The following is a 14,314-nucleotide window of genomic DNA, read 5'->3' as shown; positions in this document are numbered from 1 at the left end:
CAAATGGGCTTCCGCTGAAGCTTTTTTAGCTGGGAAAATGGCTTAATCCAAAGAGCTTATTCCCATAGTGTTGCAGGCAGTATAGACCCTCGTGCCTGAGGGTGGGTGGCAACAGCTGTGTCTAATTGGTTTCCACCCCCTCCTCCGCCAGGAGTCCCCGAGGGATGCACGTCCAGATTCTCTTGCGTGGCAAACAGCCGTCCAGGGAGCCAGCGGGGCATCTTGGGAAGCAGCACTAACTCTTTATGGTCACTAGGAGGCCATCTGCGAGGTGATCGCTCGAAGGCACTGATTGATGAGCAATTTCACAGCTGAGAAGAGCTCATGTCATTTTCCCAAAAAGCACCCAGTTTACTCCCAGACTGATTATACAGTCACCGGGAGACTGACTCATGAGCATGGCACTCTCATACGTCAGGGCTGAAGATGTACCCCTTACAGACGCATGTTAGTGTCCCGGGGCTGCCGTAACAAAGTACTCCAAATTGGGTGGCTTAAAACAGCAGAGATATATTGTCTCACAGTTTTAAAGGCCAGAAACCTGAAATCAAGGTGTCGGCAGGGTCACGTTCCCTCTGTGGCTAAATGCAACCCTTCCTTACCTCCTCCAGCTTCTGGTAGTGGCCATCAATCTTGGGAGCTCCTTGGTTTGCAGCTGCGTCCCTCCAATCTCTGCCTCCATGGTCACATGGCATTCCCCTTGTATGTTTCTGCCTTGGTGTCCAAATTCCCCTCTTCTTAGAAGGACACGGGTCATATTGGATGAAGGGCCCATCCTGCTCCAGTATGACCTCATCTTAACTGATTATGTCTGCAATGACCCCCTTTCCAAATAAGAGCTTATTCTGTACTGGGGGCTAGGACTGCAACATATCTTTGGGGGGATCTCAATTCAACCCATAACAGACCCACCTGTCAGAGAGCGGAAGATGCCATTGAAGGGAAGGGTAGAAACTGCACAGGCGAGTCAGTGCCTGAGCCTGAGGCTTAAAAGCTTCCCTCAGCACTGAAATTAAACCGCAGATACTAAACTAAAATCCCGGATCTGGCTCCTGCTCGCCTTGCCAGCCTCACCTCTTTTTCCCTGCCCTGCCTCATCCACAGGCTCCTGGGTTCCTGAAATCTGTCCAACTCTTTCAGCCTGGGCTGTTCCTTCTGCCTTAAATGCATGTCCATCCCATTCGTCATCTGGCCAACCCTACTTAGCCTTCAAGTCTCCGTATAAACAGCCCTTGCTCATGAAAGTCTTCTTGGTTCCCCGGCTTGACTAGGCATCTCTGCTCTGCCCCACCCCCATCATCGCGCCTCTGGTTGAATTTGCATAGCATCCTGGACATCCACTCTACAGCTCTCGTCACCACCGAAATTGGCTCATCTCTGTCTCCCCCGGCAGTCTGGATGTTCCATGAAGATGGAGATCTTGAATGTCTATACATCTCTGTATCTCTGGTACCCACACAGAGAGGAGGCACTCTGAAATATTTTTGGTTGGATGGACAGATGGAGGAATGACTCTTGAAGAGATCAACTCGAAAGTTATACTGTTGGAAAAGCCATAGTTCCTGAATATTTTCAAAGTTCCCTCCGACACGCCAGAGCTGGCTTTGTAGCATAAGGGAAAGCAGAAAAGCGCTCTGGACCTCAAGGTAAACCAAGTCCTGACCCCAAGTCCTTCCTCCCTCTTGGTAACCCTGAGAAAGTCACGTCACTTCCCTAGACCACGCTCTTCTTGTTTTTCAAAGTGAGAACATCAGGGTTGTTACAATGAATACCACACCCCCTGACACCTTAGTGCTAAGTGCATTCTGGGGTTGGTGGGGGATGGGAGGGTCTTTTAATTCATCAGTGACATGTTGGCCTTGGGATGAGTGGACCCAATTAGGAATCAGCAGTTTGGGAAAACACTGTCTGTCCTAGAGCCTTGGGTTTCCCACTCAAATCATCATTTAAAGAAATTTCCAGGATAGCAGCTCCAAACTGAGTTTCAAAGACATGTCTCAGAGGCCACCACTGAGGGGACTCGGGGATGGTACACAAAGCCCCCTGATGGACATAACCCAGAACAACTGCCCTTTCAACCTGCTGATTCATATACTGGGGGTTTATATAAGCTTCTTTTTGAAGCAGGGGTTTTATTGTTCAATAATATTAATAATCAACCTTTAAAACTCCAGTCTAGAGAAAGGATTCCTGACTTGAATTTTGTAGACCTGAAAATTTAATAAATGGGAGACTGCTTAGAGTTAGCAATGTCTGTTTCTAAGTAAGGACACTACGTAAAAAACAATCACCATCTATAATTACCCATCATTTCACTTTAAAAAGGACATTTAACACCAAAAAGTTTTGATGGATGTTATCTCAAACTAAAGGGTTGTTTATTAAGTTCACTAACATACTTCATGGAAACACAGTTTGTTTCTGGTCCTTTTTTTTTAATCTGGCTGGAAGCCAGTTGAAAACAGCCCCAGGCCCTAACCCTCATCTGGGGGCTGGTCTCTGTGACATAATTCCAAGGGAGCTTGTTCAATACCTAGATTCTGGGCCCAGCCTCAGAGAATGGGATGGGAAAGAGATTCAGAAGCAGCTGACCTATTACCGCCAGCATTTAGGAAGTGCCAGCGTCTCCTCTTGCTTAAATCTTAGGCATAGGGTCAACAATTTGATTCTGAGACTTCTGCACAGCTCCTGACTTTGTAAGCCCTTCACAAGCACTGAATGAATGAATGACCCAGGAGGGGAAAAGCAGATATTTGAGGCCCTCTGGACAGCTGTCCAAGTCTCCTCATTGGCACTGTTCCCATAGCCTGATCTGTCTGTCATCCGCCCCAGGAACCACAGTCCTGTCTGTATTTCACACCTGTCTGCCCACCCACTTCCTCCACCTCTGCAAATGTGCCTTCAGAGGCCTGTGCTGACGCCTCGGTGCCGGCCTGGCTGAAGATGCAGCAAGGGGACCAGATAATCTGACGGTATTCAGTGTGTTAGCAAACAGGAATGGCAGCGGTGAATCACGGCCCTGGCAGGACCCCAACACCTGTAAATCACGTGGGATGACACTGCAGACCAAAACTTGTCTTCTATTTATATCCAGAGCTTGAGATGAGAAGAGAAAGTTCGCAGCACCTACACTGATGACATAGGTGTTCAGAAAATCCTACAAGAACTTACCTCCACCTGTCTAGGATAGCTTCTGAATACGCTGGCCACTCCGGCTGGATCGGTGATTCTCGGCCTTGGCTGCACATTGCAATCACCCGGGGAGCATTAAAAAGTACTGATGCCTGGGCCTCACCCTCCAGCGGCTCTCATGTCACTGGACAGGGGTATAGCCTGGGAATCAGAATTTTGAAAAGCTCCCCTCACCCAGGTGATTGGGATATACAGCCAAGGTTGGAACCACCAGGCTAGAAGTAGTTCCTTCTTATTTCACAGCCAGCTGGAAGTCGACGGTGAAGGGGAAAAGAAAGATTTCTGACACCCTCTGAAAGTAGGAATCTCAAGTAGACAGAAAAGGAAATAATACTCATCAAATAGGTTCATTCTCTTTTTCTGAATTAGTAATTGTTCATATTTCCCCCTGGCTACTCAATGAGGAGAGAAACAAGTGAGAGCATGAATCACAGGTACCCAACCCGTAGATCAGTGGCTTTTTATAGGGGCAGTTGTTGCTCTTGCCTGCTCAGCATCCCTATTCTGGGAGTTACATCATCCAGGTGTTCCTTGGAGATCTATTCCCCTTCATCGCAATCCAACTGGTTCAGTGGGGTTGATGCACTTAGATCTATAAAGATGGAAGCCTGAAGCAGCCAAGGGCCACCATGAAGGGAGAGCCTAACTGAGAATGACACCGTAAGGAGGAAAGCAGGACTATGAGATGGGAGAGAAAAAGAACATGGCTTGATGACACTGAGTTCCTGGATCCAGCCATTCCTGAAGCCCTTGTTTATGTCTAGATTTTTTTTTCAGTACCTAAACCAGAAAGTTCCCTTTTATTTGCTGAAGCTGGTATGTGGTGGGTCTCTGCATCAGAAAAAGCCCTAACAAATGCAGTCTTGGAGGTCTCTAAGCCAGGTACCCCTCTTTCGCCAATAGCCCCCACTACTTTGTCCAGGTTCTGTGGGATTTCCAAAAGGACGAGAAACTGGGTACCAAAGGGCTTCTTCCTCTGTCCGGACACCTGGATCCCCCACAGCATACATCTGAAGTAAGTTTACACGTGAGCAGAGGCCGTATTGTCCTTGGTGCAAACCTCGATTTCATAGTCTGCCTCCCCATCCAATGCCCATGGAAACGGAATCCCAGACTGCTCAGAACGGGTTGTGAAGGGGCAGTCACCTCAGTGTGGACGAGCTGGGCTGTGGGCGCGGCAGCCCTTGACAGAGGAAATGGGGCCTTGGAGAAAAGCCTTGGTTTCTCATGGGGACCAACTGTGAAGTGGCCTCATTAAATAAGGTGAGTGGAGAAGCCTCACCAAAAACCACACTGCTTCAGTTCTGTGTGTGTGTGTGTGTGTGTGCATGTAACATATAGAACGTATATGTGTTATATATAACAGATACACACATTAGTAACATTGTATAAATAGTAATTGCTGACATTTATTGCCTGCTCACCATGTGCCTGGCCCTGTGCTAGCAGTTTACAGGCGTTCTCTCATTTAATCTTACAACTGCCCTATGAGGGAGAGCCGACCGTTCTCCTAACTTTGCAGATGAGAAACTGCAGCTCAGAGACCTCACTCCCCTGAGGCCTCCCAGCCAGTAGGGGGCAAAGCTGGGCTCTGAAACCCGGTCTTGTTTAGCTCTGAAGTCTGAGCCCAAGTCAGCCCACTGCCTGTTTTGTAAATAAAGCTTTATTGGGACACAGCCCTGCCCCTTCGGTTACCTAAGGCTGTGTTCACGACACTATCGAAGAGTTAGTCGTTGAGACTGTCGACTTGCAAAGCTGGAAATATTTGCTCTCTGGACCTTTACAGAAAAAGTAGCTGAGCCCTAAATAGTCACAGCGGCTGCTGTGGTTTCCAGAAAGTGCTGAGGCTAAAGGCGGAACAGGAATGCCGGGATTTCCCCAGGCCAGCAGGGATGGGGGGCTGTGACAGGTCCCCCTGAGGCCTAGGAAGCAGCCTGTTCTTCGGAGAAGGAGGACTCTTCCCACTCAAAAGGAGTAACAGATAGGTAAAATGCCTGGGATGAAAATTAGAGTTATCAGAGCTACACCCCAGAGCAGGACAGCCTGTGTGGCACTTGAGTGACAGGGAAGGTCAGGAGGGGAGCCCAGAAGCACAGTCCTGGGGATGAGAAGAAGAGCAGACCCTACGTCTGTGAAAAGAAAAGCTTCTGTTATCAGAATTAGCAAAGGACACGTCGTTTATGGCAGGTATGGGCACAAGGACCCTAACAGCCCACAAGGACTAATACACTCAGTATCACACTTTACACGTCAGGAATTCAATCAGTAGTGATGGTTCCATTTAGGTATGGTGGGGGGTGGACTGATGTCCAGCAGAAACCAGGGAGGACCAAAGTTGACCGAAACCCCAACACCGTATAATAGTATCGATGACCACAGCAACACAGGTAGTGCTTCCCAGGCACCAGGCACGGTGCTCAGCATCCTTTTATTTCATCCTGATAACCACTCCACAAGAAAGGCCTATTAGGCCCATTTTGAAGATGGGGAAACTGAGGCTCAGAGGTGTTAGCTAATAAATGGCAGAAATGAGATTCAAACCCAGGTTTGTGTAACTCTCAATTCCGTGCCTGGCTAATGCCAGGATGCTATGGCTTCACCTTGAGAGTGGAGCTGAGTCTCCACCTGGAACCGGGGGTTAACCTTCCCTGGCAGGTTGTGTGCTTCCTGGAGACCCCCCAGGAGTGTCAGAGGGATAGAAAAGAAATTCCTTGCCATGGATCACTGAGAAACACAGCCCAGGGGAGACACAGAAAAAGGAAAGGATTGTCTGTACAATAGTGGAGACACGGTCCCACTATCTTGGATCATGAACTAATCTGGCCAGGAAGATGCTCCTAAAAGCCCCTGAGGACAGGGACCCTTGTTAATCATTTTTACTCTAATGGACACTGATTTTCAGCTTCCCCAGCATTCACGTTCCATTTTTAGGCAAAATCCTCCATTTCTAAGCCCAAAAGTAAAGTTCACAGCCCAGGATTAAGCCAGTAAATTTCCATCCCATTTCCCTGACCCTACCAGTTGGTTCAGAGGTGGCATGTGGTCACACTGGTTGACTCAGTGAATCTCAGACTTAAACAATCTCATTCCTTTACTATGGACCAGAAGAGGGAAGGGGCTGAGACTTCTGAGGCCATATCGCCACCACATGGAAAGCCTAAGAGTGAAGCCATCCTGGAGAAGAGCAGAGCTGAGAGAGATATGGAGTCCTGACATGAACTGAGCCCCTAGATCCAGCCAAGCCTGAAGCTCATGCAACCCCTGGACTTTTCAGCTACATGTGCCAATAAATGACCTTGACACTAAAAAAAAAGTTCAAGTTTGTTTACTGTCACTTGAAACCAAGCCATATGTCCATACTACCACCATCGTACAGCGATAAAGACCTGCTTATTTTCTGATTAACAAAATAGTTCTTGGCAGTTTTGCTTGGGGGCCTGCTTCTCTGGTCAGTTAAAGCAGGAAGAACCATCCATAAAATCCCAAAGACTACATCGAAGTCTAGCAACTTCAGCTCCTGCCTCAGTGATGCGCAAACCAGCCAGCTCTACAGCTCTGGAGGGCAACAAGCAGAATCCTTTCTCCTTTGCTCTCTAGATCCTGAGTAGCTGAAGGCCCACAATGCTGGCCACAAAGTGAATGCTCAGAAATGGTACTGTCCATTCAAAAACATTTATTTGTGCAGGAGGGGTTGTTACTAGGACAAAGGCACAATCAGACACAGGTCCTGATGACAGGGAACGAGATGCCCATGCCGCCAGTGTGTACCTGACTGAGGATCAGGGCTCACTGAGGATCAGGGCTCACCGAGGATCAGGGCTCACTCCAAGAAGCACAGATGACCCCCCTGGCTCCTAGCACCAACCACTTGCCAACCGATTTTTGCTGCCACAATTCCCGGTGGGAGCAATCATAACAAAAGGTCTAAGGTTGCCCATTGCATGCTGAGCCCAAACTCTTTGTGCCAAGGCAGGAATTCCAAAATATACGGGCAGATCAGAGAAGAGGGAGTTGATAAAAATCCAGCACTAGCCTCACATAAAACATACATACCCACCTGCACGCCCCCCCAACACACACACACAGCACCAGCGCCCCCGTACACACAAAACGTGTCATCTTTTAAATGAAGGCACTGTTTCCCTCCTCTCGGGCACTTTCAGTAGCACTTTCAGAAGCTTCAGTTTTGCAACCATCTCGGTGTAACGGAGAGAACCATTAGTTAGGCCCCAGGAGACCTAGGTTCAAAGCCCAGCTCTGTAATCCTGGGCAAGTCCCTTCCACTCTCTGGCCTCAGTTTCTCCATCTGTAAAATGAGAGCTTGCACTCAGTGATTTTTGAGGCACCTACCAGTTTCAACCTCCATGATTCTAGGACGGGGGTTAAAAACTGGGAACCCCAAGACCAAATAGGACCCACAGGCCCATGGGGTTATTTAAACTGGTTCACGCATCGTTGAAAGATTTTTCACTGGGTGCTTACATTTTAAAACTGGGAGTCTTCTCATAAACGTCACGGTCTCTGACTTCTTTTGAAAAAGCCAAACATCTGGCAGCCCTGGGCCCACAAAGAGGGTCTGCACAAAGTAAAACACAACAGCACTTACACAGAAGTCCCACCAAGACTGCACGGCCTGAGTCTAACCGTGCAGAAACATCAGACAAACCCAAACTGAGGGACATTCTGTAAAGTAGCTGGTCCCTACTCTTCGAAAATATCAAAGTCACAAATGACAAGGGCTAAGGAACTGTTCAAGGTCGACACAACCGCTAAATGCAGTAGGTGATCCCAGACTGAATCCTGCGCCAGAAAAATAAAATGCTCTAAAGGATGCTATTGAGACAAATTGCTGAAATTGGAAGATGGTTAGGTAAAAGTCTTGATCAGATAAGCTTACTAAATCTGGTAACTCTGTGTGGTTATATAAGAGAGTATACAACCTAGCCTCAAATGGTTCACCAAAAGGAGGGAGGGGGAGAGAGAGAGAGAGAGAGGGAGAGAGAGAGAGAGACAGAGAAATCAGGGTTGGGGGCGGGGGAACTGGAGAGAGGAAGCAAATGTAAAGAAATGTTAAAAACTAGTGATTCTGAGTTTAAGGGGTACAGGAATCCTCTGTATTGTTTTTGCAACTTTTCTATAAGTTTGAAACTATTTCCAAAAGAAGCTTAAAAAAAAAAGGCACAAAAAAAAAAAAAAAAAAAAGGCACATAACCGAGTGATGCTCAAATGTTCACGTGCAAAATCCCCTGGAGGGCTGGTGAAAAGTCATGTACCAAAATGTTCATTGCAGCTCTATTTACAATAGCCAGGACATGGAAGCAACCTAAGTGTCCATCAACAGATGAATGGATAAAGAAGATGTGGCACATATATACAATGGAATATTACTCAGCCATAAAAAGAAATGAAATGGAGGTATTTGTAGTGAGGTAGATGGAGTTAGAGTCTGTCATACAGAGTGAAGTAAGTCAGAAAGAGAAAAACAAATACAGTATGCTAACACATATATATGGAATCTAAGGAAAAAAAAAAAGGTCATGAAGAACCTAGTGGCAAGATGGGAATAAAGACACAGACCTACTAGAGAATGGACTTGGGGATATGGGGAGGGGGAAGGGTAAGATGTGACAGGGTGAGAGAGTGGCATGGACATATATACACTACTAAATGTAAAATAGATAGCTAGTGGGAAGCAGTCGCATAGCACAGGGAGATCAGCTCGGTGCTTTGTGACCACCTAGAGGGGTGGGATAGGGAGGGTGGGAGGGATGGAGATGCAAGAGGGAAGAGATATGGGAACATATGTATATGTATAACTGATTCACTTTGTTATAAAGCAGAAACTAACACACCATTGTAAGGCAATTATACTCCAATAAAGATGTTAAAAAAAAAAAAAGCAGGATTGGGAGAGGGATGGTGCAGGGAACGAATGTGTCATTATGAAACTTTCTGTATCATTTCACTTGTTCCCAGGTGTATATATCTGAATGCCTGTAAAGCACCTACACCAGCACCTGCCTGGCGAGGGCAGATGGTCAGTACGTGTTAGCGACCTGCTGGTTTCTAAATACAGCAAAGATGCCAGGTGACATGGGACATGGGTGCTTCTTGTGTCTCCTGGGTGAGGGCAGTGGGAGCAGGCCTTCCGCTGGCTCATTCTTGGGGAGAAAAGTCCTTCGGGTCACTCCAACAGGATATATGTTTTCCCCTTGGAATTGCCACCACTGAATCAGGTCAGACACAAATTTCTCAGAATCTCTCCTGATCCTGAGATGAGAATATGGTTCAGGCAGCCGATTTTTGTCAAGACACGCGCTCCTCCTCCCCCTCTTCCGGGCGGAGGGAGGGTAATGAACCTTGGTCTCAAGGATCATTAAACCGCAATATATAATCACCCCCATCCTGAGTCTCTGTACAACCCTCCCAGTGTCTGGTTTCTTGGGAGGCCACAGCTCGGCTTCATCAGTCTTTATTGCTACCTGCTGCGGCCACCCTAACAAATCAGGCTTCTGACTCAGCCTCAGGGCACATGAGGCCGGGCCCTCAACTGAGGGTCAGCTACCTGTCGCTGTGTCTCCAGGACAAAGAACAGGAGTTGCTTGGAGAAGAGATGAGATGAGGGTGAGATGGCACAAGGTGAGGGCATGCTGTCTTTCAAACGCCTGGTGAAGGACAATATTTCAAAAGATCGGGGCCTCGTATCAGACTCCAGCTGGTGCCACTGGGGCCAAGGTGGGGATGTCCGGGTATCATCAGTCACTTGTTGGCTTTTGTAGCTGCTGCCCTGAAGTGCTCAACCTCCCACCCCCAGGCAGCTAATAAACTCCCAGAAAACTGCAGGAGGCAAAAGTCCCCCGTCATTCCTCACCTGCTACCAAAGATGTTCAGGATGACATCTTTTGGCCACGTTCTGCAGCTGCCTGGCCCCCACAGGAATGGCCACCACCTGGGACAGTGGGTCCCCTAAATATCAGCACCAGAGTCCGGCGGGGTAATAGTTCGCTAGCCAGCATGGGTGCTGATCGCTGAGCAAACGCAATGCTCTGGTGAACAAGAGGCATCCTTGGAGCAAGGCTGGGCCCCACCATACAATCCCCCAACTAAGCAAGGGTGCCAGAGGGAAACCTTGAACAAGTTAAGCTCCCTACTTGCTGAGCAGGCAAGTTCCAGTGGAGACAGCGTTGCCATTTCACACCCCAGCACTGCAGACTGGCGGATTGAGAATGACTGCAAACTCCACCTCCTTCCTGGCCTGTGACCTTGGGCCAGTTACTTAAATCTCTCAGCCTCAGTTTCTTCATCTGTAAAATGGGGATCATAATAGTACCTACCTGATGGAAGACTGTGAAGCTTAAACAAAATAATAGAAGTAAATTGCCTCGCCTGAACTGATGATGCTTGGGACATTGTCAACACACAATAAATGCTAATTGCTATTATTATCATCATTTTCATCATTGTTACAAGCTATCCCATCACATAATGTACAGCAATAGCTCCCCGAGCTACCCTTTATTGAGATTCAGTGCTCTAAGCTCTGGCCCCTGTGCTAGGAAATTTACATGATTTCCTCATTTTGTCCTCACTACATCCTTGCCGGGTAGAAACAGACCCACAGGGCTCAGTGATGTGCCCAAAGATATGTCAGCCACCACTTAGTTGCTATAAACCCCAAATCACTTCTGCCAGCCAGTAATGAATGATGATGTAGGTGGCATTTTTTTCATTCTGAAGAAGCTTCTTTATAGGGATCATAAAGGCTACCTAAGTCAGCTGGGATCAGAGATGCCCTCCAAGGAGCCAAAGACACACAGCTTATTGGACCAAAAATGGTCCACGGGTGGAGGGCATCCAATCAGATACCACAGGGGCAACACGGCATGCATGAATGCAGCGTGGAATAAATAAACACAGCGAGGATGGAGAGCGAAGTCCGTGGTTCTCTACTTCTCTGGGAAACAGGTTCACTCCTGAGTCAGCATCTTCCACACTGCGCAGCAGAGTCTAACACCTTATGTTTTGTCCATAGCTAACCTTAGAGACAGATTCCTCAGAAGCCAGGGCTCCTTCTACTCCCTCCCTCCCCCTGTTTGTCACCCCCAGACCAAGGAAGGAGGGCGAGCCCCAAGGAGGTAAGTCCTTCTCGCAGCCCATCCGAGGTGGCTAGGCACCCCGAGGGTCCAAGACTCGGCCACTCTGCAGCCGGAATCTTCCTAATGCTGACTCCAGGCATTACCATCAGGGGTAACAAAATGCAGGATCACCACCCTTCACAGCACAGCCCCAGCCAGAGCTGACGGTGACAAACGGGCGGACAGACTCAGACTGGCAGGGACACAGCCTCAGAGGCTCCCTCGGCTGGGTCGTGGGAGGAAGGCTGGCACTGGGGCCCAGAGGCAGGAAGTTCTCCTCTGGAACTCAGAGTGGCATGAGATTGGGACTGTTGGAAGCATGGGGGAGCCGGTGCCAGCAGCTGTGTTCTCCCAACAGCCCCGGCCTGGAGACTCCGAAATCAGCATTCTAAGTGAGTCAAAAGATCTGCCTAGGAAAAGCCACTTTGCATACTCACTGGGTAAGCCTTAGGGTTTCTAAGCTCTGGAATGGACCTGCGTGGAGTCTCTTATTGTACAGTTGGGGAAACTGAAACCCAGATGGAGACAGGAAGACGGGATGCAGGTTAGATTTGCATTTGGATTCAAAATCTACAATGTGGGCAAGATCACTCACCTTTTGGAGCCTCAGTTTCCTGATCTGTAACATGGGAATGATGATGTCTGCCTCAAAGAGTGCAGTGAATCTTAACTGCTACAATGCAGTTGATGTGCTCAGCAGGGACAAAGGTCATACAGACAATTGGTGATAACACTGAGACTTCAGCAGAGAGAGTCTCATTTCCCGATCTGGAGCCTATTCCAACAGGCTGCCTCTGTTTCTATCATTTGTTAGGATCAAAGAAAATGGGACTGGTCCATAGGGGTCCAGCTAATATTTGGGTTACACACTTGTTCCCCCACTGAGACTAAAATGCTATCTTTCTCCTTCCTGGGAGATCAGAGAGCAACCTCTCTGCATACAAGGACCAGGACTGTCCAAAGAGACAGTAGTATTTCTAGGGCATCTTAGTACCAGGAGCTGATTTTAATTCAGGACTTTGCTACTGCCCACAGGCAAGCAGGGAAGCCTCTCCCCTCAGATGGAGATGGGGCAGGCATGAGAAGTGGGGAGCTATGGTGAATCCTTGCAGAACTCTTTGGCAGAAGCAGAGGTCTGAACGTGCAAGTCTGTGGGTTGTGGGTTTTTTTTCTTTTTTTCAGCAAGCTGGAAATGTTTCTACTCCAGCCAGAATTAAAGTGCAGGGCTATGGTCAAGCCCTCTGAGGTGGCCACGCTGACATTCACTCACGGGACGGCGGTGCTCAAAGACAGATGGCTGCTGGAAGCAGCTGCCCAGCATCACGCCAAGGTAACTTCCAAGCACTCTTAGGGCCGTAAGGAAGTGGGGAGTGTGAAGTGAAAGGCATTTAGCCACAGCCTCAAAATTAACCATGGAGCCAGAGGATGGAAATGATACTAGGCTAAGGAGCCAATAAACATCAGAACAACAGCTATCATTTATCAGGCACTTACTCTGTGCCAACTACTGTGCAGACAACTTGACAAATATGAGCTGATCTAATCTTCACAACCATCTATGACATGAAGCTACTGTTAGGCCCATTTTACAGATTAAGGAAACTGAGGCTCAGAGAGGCTCTTGACTTGCTCGAGGTCCGCACACTGCTCAAAAGTAACAGAGCTGGGACTGGAACCCAGGCAGCTCCCTCCAGGGCCATGACACCCTGCCCCACCCTGCTGTCGTTACACATCGGATATGTCATCCCCTTTTTTCTCGTCCAGGCTCACCACGCAGCCCTCTGACTGCCACGCAGGCCCACCCACCGTCATGGAGAGTTTCTAGTCTCTCTGACAGTGATTTCTCTTGACAAATTGATAAATTGGCCTTCTGGCGTTGACGTGTGTCATGAGTGCTATTTTAGTTTGCTTGATTCAGGGCCTCTACCCTCTGGGCACTGAGATAAGCCAGGCTCTGGAACTTATCCTAACTGATGTCCACACAAGTCTCTTCTGGTACCAGACCCTCCAATGATTCCTGCAGTGGACTCATGAGACACATCTGTGGCTTGTAAACAGTTCACGGTTCTGCCCCGGGCCAACCATCCAGCTGGGCTAAGGCAGAGGTTCTGAACCCAACAGTCTTGACACTGGACATTTGTGTTGGATGTTACATGTGCAGTTTTCCAGGAAGAAAATTAATAGATTGCATCCAATTCTTAAAGGGCCCATGGCCTCCCTAAAAAAAGTTTTAAAACCCTTATGTGAAGGTAAAGAATAGAACCCCACATTTAGAGAAGGGTATCCCACTGGATATTTGAGGAACTTGGTTATCAAATCAGGCATGATGGATAAGCTTGTATACTCTGGAGTGAGAAAGAATCAGATTCAAATCCTGACTCAACTACTCCATAGCTGTGTGACTTTAGGCAATTCTTTGATGTCCCTGGGCCTCAGTTTCCTCATCTATACAATGGGAATAATCCATCTGTACCACTGATTATTGCAAGAACTAAATGATATCACACATGTGGGTGAGTAGCCCATCCTGGTGCTCAGTAAACATCACTTATCATTTATCACAGCATCAACATGTGGACACAGTCTGGCTGTATTAAGGGCAAGGGGTTATTTCCTACAAATTCCAGCACCCCCTCCTCTTCCTGAGTTCCCAGGCAATAAAGTTTTTGTCTTGGCTGGCGGACTGGTTGGGCTTTTTTCAGGGGCTCCCCTCTGACCACATCTGTGCCTGTTCAGCAAAATGGGCCTCTAGGCAGAGAAGATTAAACGCCTTCTGAGACCTCAGCTCTCGATCACCAGAAAGTTCCATTTCCTCTCCCAGGAATAACCACTTTGCTGCAAAATTCATGGGAGCAGAATGTAAGCCACTCCAAGCCACGCTCAGCCCAGTTTGAACCCAAATCCATCTTTGAGATTTAAAGGTTATGCGCTTTGACCCGCGGTGGGGGAGAAAATTACAAAATTGAATCAGAGATGCCTTATCCACA

At 48.0% G+C, this 14,314-nt stretch overlaps 1 protein-coding gene across 8 annotated transcripts in view; it reads right to left on the bottom strand.

Annotated features, from left to right (window-relative positions):
- KSR2 (kinase suppressor of ras 2) overlaps positions 1–14,314 on the bottom strand; it is a 430,186-nt gene that overhangs the window by 154,452 nt on the left and 261,420 nt on the right. The window lies entirely within an intron of this gene.

Source organism: Balaenoptera ricei, chromosome 14 (genome assembly GCF_028023285.1).
Source record: "Balaenoptera ricei isolate mBalRic1 chromosome 14, mBalRic1.hap2, whole genome shotgun sequence".
NCBI classification, from domain to species: Eukaryota; Metazoa; Chordata; class Mammalia; order Artiodactyla; family Balaenopteridae; genus Balaenoptera; species Balaenoptera ricei.
Note: the sequence above shows the minus strand (reverse complement) of the source record. Positions and strands in the feature narration are given on the sequence as shown.